Source organism: Pan troglodytes, chromosome 12 (genome assembly GCF_028858775.2).
Source record: "Pan troglodytes isolate AG18354 chromosome 12, NHGRI_mPanTro3-v2.0_pri, whole genome shotgun sequence".
NCBI lineage: Eukaryota > Metazoa > Chordata > Mammalia > Primates > Hominidae > Pan > Pan troglodytes.
The window spans coordinates 86,139,549-86,150,576 of NC_072410.2; positions in this window are offsets into that span (position 1 = coordinate 86,139,549).

Below are 11,028 nucleotides of genomic sequence, written 5' to 3' on the forward strand. Positions count from 1 at the left end.
TTTATTTCTAACCTTTCTGGATCACTCAGTTTTAGGCAAGTCTTTTGTATAAAGCAAAATGTTGAAATCTGTTTTAATCTTCAGTTAAAGCCTATCTATATTTATTGATATATACTCTGTTTAATCTTATTTCTTTCATTATTAATACATACTATAAATACTGGTAATTTTCTCTCTCCTTAGAAAATGTCCAGTGGTTTTATACTATGAGCAAAACAAAATTGACTTGTGTCTTCTTTCTTCTCTCATCTCTCCCTGACTTTCCAACTTTAGTCAATAATATTATCTTTCATGATGTTTATCTTTGTACTCTTACACTTCTACAATTCAGTTTGTCAGCATTAAATGATATCCTCTGACTCTGTCCTTCTGCTTATGATGCAACTTATGTTCTTATTCTGCTTACTCCATTCTCTTGCCTCTTTTTCCGCCAACGTTTTATTATGAAGATTTCCAAACCTACAGCAAAGTTGAAAGAATTTACAGTGAACGCCTATATACCCACCACCTAGATAGTATCATTAACATGTTACTGTCCAGCACTTGCTTTAGGTATAGTTATCCATATATCCAATCTTCTATCCATATGTTAATCTATCTCATTTTTTGTGTATTTCAAAGTAAATTTCTAACATTAGTACACTTTTACCCTCAAAGTTCAGGATGCATATCATTAACTAGAGTTTATTATTTGTTTAAAGTATTTTAATATAAAATTTACATACTGTAAAGTACCCAAACCTTATGTATACCTTTGCTAGTTTTGAAGAATGGATATGCCTGTGTAACCCAAACGTCTAACAAGATACAGCATTACCGGAAAGTACCCTCATGGCCCTTGCTATTTAATTCCCATTTCCCCAGAGGTAAGCTTCTGATTTTTTCTACCATAAATTTTTACCTGCTTTAGAAATTCATAGAAATCAAGTCAAACATTGTATCATCTTTTTTGTGTAAGGCTGCTTTTACTCAGCAAAACTTAAATTTTTTTTTTTTTTTTTTTTTTTTTTTTTTTTTTTTTTTAGAGACAGGCCCTTGCTGTGTTGTTCAGGCTGGAATGCAGTGGTGTGACCATTGCTCACTGCAGCCTTGAACTCCTGGGCTCAAGTGATCCTCCTACTTCAGCTTGCCAAGGAGCTAAGCAGGTGCACAGCAACGTGCCTGGCTACTTTTTTTTTTCAAAATTTTTTGTAGGGATGGGATCTTGCTATGTTGTCCGAGTTGGTGTTGAACTCCTGGCCTCAAGCAATCTTCGTGCCTCAGCCTTCCAAAGCATGGGGATTACAGACCAGTGCCCAGCCTAGCATAATGTTGAGATTCATCTATGTAGTTGCTTGCGTCAGTAATTTAGTCCTATTTATTAAAGATAAAAATGTATGGCAGTTAGACTATTTCCAACTTGGGGCTATTATGAATAAAGCTTCTATGAACATTCTTATACAAGTAGTTTTGTGAACTATTTTTTTATTTTTATTTGGTCAATACCTAGCAATAGTATTGCTGGGTCATAGCAGATATGCTTAGCTTATAAGAAATTTTGAGACCATTTCCCAAACTGGTTGTACCATCTCACATCCACACCAACAATGTATAAGAGTGCTGGTTTTTCCATATCCTTGCCAATATTTGGTGCTGTCAATCTTTTTAAATTTTAGTCATTCTGGTCGATGTTTAGTAGTACTTTATTGTGATTTAAATTTTTATTTCCCTAATGATTAATGATGTTGAACACTTTTCATTTGCTTGTTGGTTATTTATGTATCTTATTTTATGAAGTATGTATTAGATTTTTTCCCATTTTAAATTAGGTTGTTAATTTTATTATTGAGTTTTTAGTTTATTTGTTGATTTGTTCAATACGCTAGCTACCAGCAATTTGCCAGATATATACTTTGCAAGTATTTTCTTCTAGTCTGTGGTTTGCTTATTCATTTTTATAACAGTATCTTTTGATAGGCAGACATTTTAAGTTTGCTGTTTAATTAATCATTTAAAATTGTTTTTATTATTGCTTCCCACGACCTAAGGAGCTTTTGCCAACCCCCCAAGTCACTAAGACACATTATTATGTTCCCTTCTAACTGCTTTATTGCTTTAACTTTCACATTTTGGTCTGTGATCCATTTTCTCCCCTTTTTCTCCCATATTTTGTTACATGTGTTAGTTCTACAACAGCAGAGCATAAAATAGCACTTGCATAACATTTTCCCACCCTTATCTCCAAATTCATTTTAGTCCTACATCTAAATATGTTCGTGCTCACCACTGGTTTCTTGCTAGTACTTCCCCAGTCATCTTTTGGTTGGGTGAAGCTGGTTCTCTAGTAGGCACCTCTGGAAGGGTGTGTTGGTACAAGATTCTCTAATATCTTGCAGATTCAACACTGTTTTTCTTAGCTTCAATACTAGAGGGAAAGTGGGATTGATAAAACATCCTTTTACACACTTTTTTTTTGCTTTGATGAATGTATTACTTGTTATCTTCCATTGTTTATTGTTTAAATATTCATTATCTTCCATTGTGCATTATTTTTCCAACGACATTTCAATTATAGAGACACTGGAAGAGTAATCTACTTATTTCACACTATTTTCTGAAAATAAACGTATAACCATTTCACCTTAACATTATCTTCAGGTTCATGCAAAGGGCTGCCTTATGGATTTCCTTGGTATTAGGGTTAGAAAAGAATTCTCAGTAAAACTGGGTTTCTGTGAGCTTTGAATTTGTGTGCACCAGTGAAAGCACATCCTGAATGTAAGGTACTATATAAATAGTGAATGCCACTATTCACTATCTTTATAATGAGAAGATTATATCTAAGAAGGCAGAAGGAGTTTTCCCTAAAACAAGGCTAACATTCTAGGTCTAGAAATACCAGGAATAATGTATCAAGTTGATATGCCAAAGTTTAGATAACTTAAAGTTTATCATAACAACTTGGGACCCAGATGTGAATTAAGTTCCAATTAATGACTTAGGAAATCTTTGAGTTATCCTGCTCCTCTTAAATGGATTTGTAGTATGTAGCCTGCCATTGTATGAATGTGCCTTTACTGAGTTAAGAATTGTCTGCTGATGGATGGATAGTCAAGTTTGTTCCCAGTTTTTTTTTTTTTTTTTTTTTTTTTTTTTTTTTTCTCTGACGCAAGGTTTCATTCTATTGCCCAGGCTGAAGAGCAGTGGCATGATCGCTGCTGCTCACTGCAGCCTTAACTTTCTGGGCTCAGGCGATTCTCAAATCTCAGCCTCCTGAGTTGCTGGGACTACATGCGTGCATCACCACACTTGCCTTTTTTTTTTTTTTTTTTGTATTTTTAGTAGAGATGGGATTTTGCAGTGTTACCCAGGCTGGTCTCAAATTCCTGTTGTCAAGCGATCTGCCTGCCTCAGCCTCCCAAAGTGCTGGGATAATAGGGTGAGCCACCGCACCCAGCCTCTTCCCAGTTTTTTGATGCTATAAACTACAGGATAATAACACTCGTATAAATACATTTATCTAGTATGAGAACTTATTCTATGTATTTTTAGAAGTAAAATTTTGAGAGGAAAAGAAATGATCATTTTAAATTTTGATACATAATACTAAATTATACTTATGGGTTGTTATAAACCTCAGGACTTATCTTGGCTTGGAAGATGACCAATAACCGAAGGTATTAAGGTCACATTAAAGTTAATATGTATTATTAAGTCACTATCTTTGTTATGAAAAAGTTAATAGAACTGATGAGAGAATTCAAGGTATTGAATGACTGTTGTACAATATGCAGAGGTCATGAAATGGAATGGATACCCCTCACTTTTTTTATAAGATGGAGATAAATTCCTTGTAGGACTATTTAGATGATTTAAGAGATAATAGTTGTAAAACTCCTCGACTAGTACCTGGCACATAGTAGGTGCTCTGTAAACAATTACCATTTTACTATATTTTTATAAAGAGAAGTCATTATCATAATAGAGCCCTCTTTTAGCTTTCATGATCACATTTTATCTAACTCCTGTCGGCTTCTGCTTTCATCAAGTATGAGACCACTGGTAATTAGACTTTAACATTTAAAAATACTAGTATTATTTAGTGTGAGTAAGAGAAAGTTGTGGAGTCTTTAAAAATGAGTGATCAGATTTTATGCTCCAAGGAATGGACAGCTAGGGGTTACTAGTCAAGGCAAGAAGTTGGGGCCAGGAGTGTCTGCCATAGGCCAAGGGTCGGTGCCTGAAGGGTGAGAGTTACCAGCACAAGCTCAGTTGTCAGGAAGTGAAAGCAGGCCAAGAGTCAACAAGCAAGATGACTCACAGGTAACAGGACACCCAAGTGTCAGGAGTCATAAGAAGCCAGGAGCCTGGCTCCACAACCCCAGAAAGGCTCCACTCCAGAGGAGGTTCAGGCCAAGGCACTGTCTGAAGTTCTGAAGCTCAAGGTAGCCAGCCAGGGGCCCAGGGGGACTGAAGCACATCTCCATGCAGAGTAGACTTGGCTGATCGCTGTTTCCGGGCATTTACAGGTTTGTGTGGGTCAGAAGCCAACTACAGAAGAGCTTGTCTGGGTCCCCCAGGTACAAGTAGGTGAATGGGGGAGCAGAAAGTTAGGTCAAATTTAGAAGAAAGAAACAATAAACTTTCTGTGATAGTTGCAGCACACGGTGATGAAATCCTCCTACAGAAAAGTGTTAGAAAAGCTATATACATTTGCATTATCAAGCCTCACATCTGCTGTCATCTCTTGGGAAGTGGAATGTTGCTGTATTCGTTCCCTTGGTTTTCTAAAAGAATGATCTAAATTTCTGACAGATTTGCTAAGATTTAAACAATTGTGGCACTAAATCTCCACTGTATGTTCTGTCTGTGTCTTATTATCACTTATGTTTCTTCCTGGACAACACTGGGGGTGATGGTAGAGGAAGACATTGCTATGTGCTGCTATGAGGAAGATGGGGACAGGAACATGAGAACTATGGTAGGAGTGTTGCTCTTATACTTGGAACCATGAGATATCTATGGAAGTATGAATAACTGTCTTAGCCAGGCACAGTGGCTCACGCCTGTAATCCCCAGAACTTTGGGAGGCTGAGGCAGGCAGATCACCTGAGGTTGAGAGTTTGAGACCAGACTAGCCAACATGGCAAAACACTCTCTCTACTAAAAAATACAAAAAAATTAGCTGGGCGTGGTGGCAGGTGCCTGTAATCCCAGCTACTTGGGAGGCTGAGACACGAGAATCACTTGAATCTGGCAAGCGGAGGCTGCAGTGAGCCAAGATCCCACCACTGCACTCCAGCCTGGGCAACAGAGTAAGACTCTGTCAAGAAAAACAACAACAACAACAACAACAAAAAAAAAACAAGAAAAAAAACAGGCAAAACCCAAAAAACTGTCTTAGGCCCTACTAGGGTTTGAATATGGTTTGTTTGGTCCCACCAAGTCTCATGTTGAAATTTGATTCCCAGTGTTGGAGGTGGGGCCTGGTAGCAGGTGTCTGGGTCCTTAGGAATGGCTTGGTGCCATTCTTACAAGAGCGAGTGAGTTCTTACTCTTAGTTCCTGCATGACCTGGTTGTTGAAAAGAGCCTGGCACCTCCCTCGCCTCTCTCTCTTGCTCTCTTCCCATGTGATCTCTGCACATGCCAGCTTTCCTTCTTCTTTCACCATAAGTGGAAGCAGCCTGAAGCCCTCACTTGAAGTGGATGCTGGAGCCATGCTTCTTGTATAGTCTGCAGAACAGTGAGCCAAATAAACCTCTTATTTATAAATTACCCAGCCTCAGGTATTCCTTTAAAGCTTAGGGTCATTAGGCTTAGGGCCTAATGGATGAAGACAGGCCCATTCCCTGGAAAACAATGCCTGAGGCTATACTTTAAAATACTTTATTGGGAATGTCATCCCGTGAAGCAGGAGGGAGGCAAAGGAGAAAGGAGAGCATATATTTTAAAATGTGGGTTATTAAGCTGACCGTGGCTTGGTGAACAAGTGTAGTTGATTGCCTGGTCTCACAGGATGTCTTCAGAGAGATAGTATGAAACTATTACAGCTCCCTCCTGGGGGTGTAAGGCAAAAGAATTAGCCTCTGGCTTCTATTTCCAATTGATTAAAGTTAGCTTCACAGGGCATTACGCCCCCACACTTCCAGGTTGCACCACCTGGTCTCACCATCAGCTGTTGGGGAGGCTAAATCCATGACAGCAACTGTGGCATCTGCAGCATAAGCCGCCGTCCTCAGGGCAAGCCAGAGAATAGGCCTGAGACAGTGGCCTTCCCACATCCCTGCCTGCAACTTGCAGCCTCAAAGGCCCTGTTAGATGGATACCCAATGGGTTCTGCAGCACTGTTTAGCTGAAAACCCCAGCTTCTCATGTCCCAGTATCTCATGCCCCAGCAGCAAAAGGGAAGTCCAGGTCAGATGCCGGTTAGTTATGCTCACAGGTGTCATGAGGGACCACAGCATTGCCTGATGCAGCAGCCATAGGAACACGCAAGCCACTGTGCTGTTCAGCCAGAATGCAAAGCCCAGTACAATGATATTTACATGTCAGCCAAAGGGAAGTCCAGGTCAGATGCTGGCTGGTTATATCCACAGGTGTCACAAGGGACCACAGCATTGCCTGATGCCACAGCCATAGGAACATGCAAGCCACTGTGCTGTTCAGGCAGAATGCAAAGCCCAGTACAATGATATTTACATGTCAGCCAAAGGGAAGTCCAGGTCAGATGCTGGCTGGTTATATCCACAGGTGTCACGAGGGACCACAGCTTTGCCTCATGCCATGCGGCCATAGGAACGCGCAAGCCACTGTGCTGTTCAGCCAGAATGCAAAGCCCAGTACAATGCTATTTACATGTTCCTGATTATACATTAATAACTAACACCATTGAGCACTTACTGCACAAAGCACTTTGCATATAATCTTATGTATTGATCTCATTTAATATACAGTCATACGTTGCTTAATGATGGAGATATGTTCTGAAAAATGCATCATAAGGCAATTTCATTGAGTATACTTACCCAAACCTAGATGGTATGGCCTACTACACACCTAGGCCACATAGTATAGCTTATTACTCCTGAGCTAAAAACTTGTACAGCATGTTACTGTATTGAATACTCCAGGCAATTGTAACACAATGGTAAATACTTGTATATCTAAACATATCTAAACATAGAAAAGGCATAGTGAAAATACAGTATAAAAGATTAAAAAATGGCACACCTGTATAGGGCACTTACCATGAATGGAGCTTGCAGGACTGGAAGTTGCTCTGGGTGAGTCCAGGAGTGAGTGGTGAGTGAGTGTGAGGGCATAGGACATTACTATACACTACTATAGATTTTATAAACACTATACACTTTGGCTATCCTAAATTTACAAAAAAAAAAGCACTTTTTCCTTAACAATAAATTTACTTTATAAACTTTTAATTCTTTTTTTATTTTTATTTTTTACCTTTTGGCTCTTTTGTAATAACACTTTGCTTAAAACACAATATGTTGTATGACTGTGCAAAAATAGTTTCTTTACTTATTCTATAAGCTTTTTCTACTTAAAAATTTTTACTTTCTTTTACTTTAAAAACTTTTTTTGCTAAAAACTAAGACACAAACACACACATTAGCCTAGGCCTACACAGGATCAGGGTCATCAATATCATTTTCTTCCACCTCCACATCTTTTCCTACTGGAAAGTCTTCAAGAGCAATAGCACTCATGGAGTTTTCATCTCCTATGATATCAATGCCTTTTGCTGGAATATTTCTTGAAGGACCACCATAAGCTCATTACTCTATGACATTATGCTAGTTACCATGTCACTAGGCAATAGGAGTTTTCCAGCTCCATTATACTCTTATGGGACCACTGTCATATATTCCATTCCTTGTTGACTGAAATGTTATGTGGCGCATGACTGTATATTGTTTTATATTCTATGTTTTCATGTAGTTTTTTATGGTGAAGGGTTCTTTATCTAATTTAATATTTTTCAAAAGCATTTCTCACTGCCAAGGACATATTCCGTACTGTGGATGCATAATAATTTCTTTCACTTTCTCATATTTTTGTACACATGGGTTGTTGGTAATTGTTTGCTCTCATAAATTATTCAGTGTGTGTAAGTCGGATTTGTCTAATCTATGTTATTAAAACAAACAACCCTCAAATCTCCATGCTTTAAAATAACAGATTTATTTTTCACTCACATATTGAATTAGCAAGAAACATTTGCACATCACAGTCACATTGGGACCGAGACCAACAGAACAGTCGCCATCTCAAATGTTGTTAGACACTGTTCCAGAGGTAAAAGATAGCTCTGGAGAGATTCACACTGGCAATTAAATGCATCCTAGAAACGACACATGCCACTTCTGAACTCATTCGTCAGATCTAGTTGCAAGGCCCCACCAAACCACAAGGGGGCCAGGAGAGAACGAGAACCAGAAATGGCCAACATTATTTAAGGAGTATGACATCATTACAAATGTCTGTGCAAAATCTTCTTGTTTTGCTACTTGTTTATCTAAACATTTTTATAGAAAAATCATTATAATAATATAAACATTTATGTTTTATTTATGCATTGCTGGAGTTTTGTATTTTGGCTTTTAGACTCATATTTACCCTTTTATACTCTCCTGTCAATGGGAGGCTGGGAGCCTACAAAACTACATTTCCCAGACCACTTTTCTGCTGGATTTCAGTTAAGCAGCGCTAGTGGGGGAAAATCAGAAGAGAGGAGGAAGGGAGAAGCCACGCTTTTCCTGTTTCTGGCTTCACGAGCAGCCATGGGAGACAACTACAAATGATTACAGACTCCAGCAGCAACAAGGTCAGAAACATCAACAAGATTATGGTCTCCTGGCCTCCTTCTGTTCGGGGCCAGTACTGGAGCTTGTGGGCTCTGTGTCATATCGCCTTCTCCCTTTCACTTCTCCAGCCCAAGGGGTAGAGGTAGCTTCCTGCAATCAATGACCTCTAGGTGATAGCATCATCTTCCCACTTTGGTTCCTCCAGCCCTTCTTTTTTTTTTTTTTTTGAGACAGAGTCTCACTCTATCGCTCAGGCTGGAGTGCAGTGGCGCGATCTCGGCTCACTGCAAACTCCGCCTCCCGGGTTCACGCCATTCTCCTGCCTCAGCCTCCCGAGTAGCTGGGACTACAGGCGCCCGCCACCGCGCCAGGCTGATTTTTTTTTTGTATTTTTAGTAGAGACGCGGTTTCACCGTGTTAGCCAGGATGGTCTTGATCTCCTGACCTCGTGATCCACCCGCCTTGGCCTCCCAAAGTGCTGGGATTACAGGTGTGAGCCACCGCGCCCGGCCTGGTTCCTCTAGCCCTTCTAACAATTTTCTAACTAATATGACTTCTTCCTTCCTCCTCCCTTCTAATTACTCTCCCACTATACTGCTTAACTGGAGCCCAGCAGGAAAGTGGTCTGAGAAATGCAGTTTGCAGGCTCCCAAGCCCCTGTATATAGAAAGGCAGTATTAAAGGGTATGAGTCTCAGAGCCAAAATATAAAACTCCAGCATAGGCATCAATATAATCAATCCCATATGAAGCCGGCTCTGTCTAAAATGCCTGATTAGACAGCAACTGATGTAGTATATATATTGCCAAATTGCCCTCTAAAAAGTTTGTGTTAATTTATACCACGTCTCAAAGGATTCAAATGTACCTCTTCCCTTTAACTTTAAAACCACTTTTGCAAAGATTATGACAGTGAGACAAATCTAACATGGCTGACTCCATCTTCCTTGTAGACTCACAGGTCAGCTATCTTCACTCATTCCTAGGAGTAGGCCAAGGTAATCACTGAAAGAATTTAGTTTATAGTTTTACTTTTGAAAAGAAGTTTTGTGGGTACATAATAGATGTATATATTTATGGGGTACATGAGATATTTTGATACAGGCATACAATGTGTAATAATCACATGAGGGTAAATGGGTTATCCAACACCTTAAGCACTTATCTTTTCTGGGTTACAAACAATCCAATTATACTGTTTTATTTAAAATTGTACAGTAAATTATTGTTGACTATAGTCACTCTGCTGTGCTATCAAATACTAGATCTTGTTTATTCTACCTATATTTTTGTACCCATTAACCATCCCTACTTTGCCTGCCCCCCTGCCATCACTACCCTTCCCAGACTTTGGTAACCATCCTTCTATTCTCCATCTCCATAAGTTCAATTACTGTAATTTTTTTTCAGCTCCCACAAAAGTGAAAGCATGCACTTTCACTGTGCCTAGCTTATTTTAATTAACATAACAACTTACAGTTCCATCCATGTTGTTGCAAATGACAGGATCTCATTCTTTTTTATGGCTGAATAATACTTCATTGTGTATATGTACCAAATTTTCTTCATCCATTTGTCTGTTGATTTGTCCAACTGGGTTGCTTCCAAATCTCGGCTACTCTGAATAGTGCTGCAGTAAACATAGGAATGCAGATATCTCTTTGATATACTGATTTCCTTTCTTTTGGTTATATACCTAGCCGTGGGATTGCTGGATCATAGCTCTATTTTTAGTTTTTTGAGGAACCTCCAAACTGTTCTCCATAGTGGCTGTACTAATTTACATTCCCACCAAGAGCGTATGAGGGTTCCCTTTTCTCCACATCCTCGTCAGCATTCATTATTGCCTGTCTTTTGGGTATCAGCCATTTTAACTGGGGTGAGATGATATCTCATTGTAGTTTTGATTTGCAGTTCTCTGAAAATCAGTGATGTTGAACACCTTTTTATATAGCTAATTGCCATTTGTATGTCTTCTTTTGAGAAATGTCTATTTAGATTTCTTGCCCGTCTTTTAATCATGTTACTAGATTTTTTTTTCCTATTGAGTTGTTTGAGCTCCTTATATATTCTGGTTATTAATCCTTTGTCAGATGAGTAGTTTGCAAATATTTTCTCCCATTCTGTGGGTTGTCTCTTCATTTTTTTGATTGTTTCCTTTGCTGTGCAGAAAATTTTTAACTTGATGTGATCCTGTTTGTCCATTTTTGCTTTGGTTGTCTGT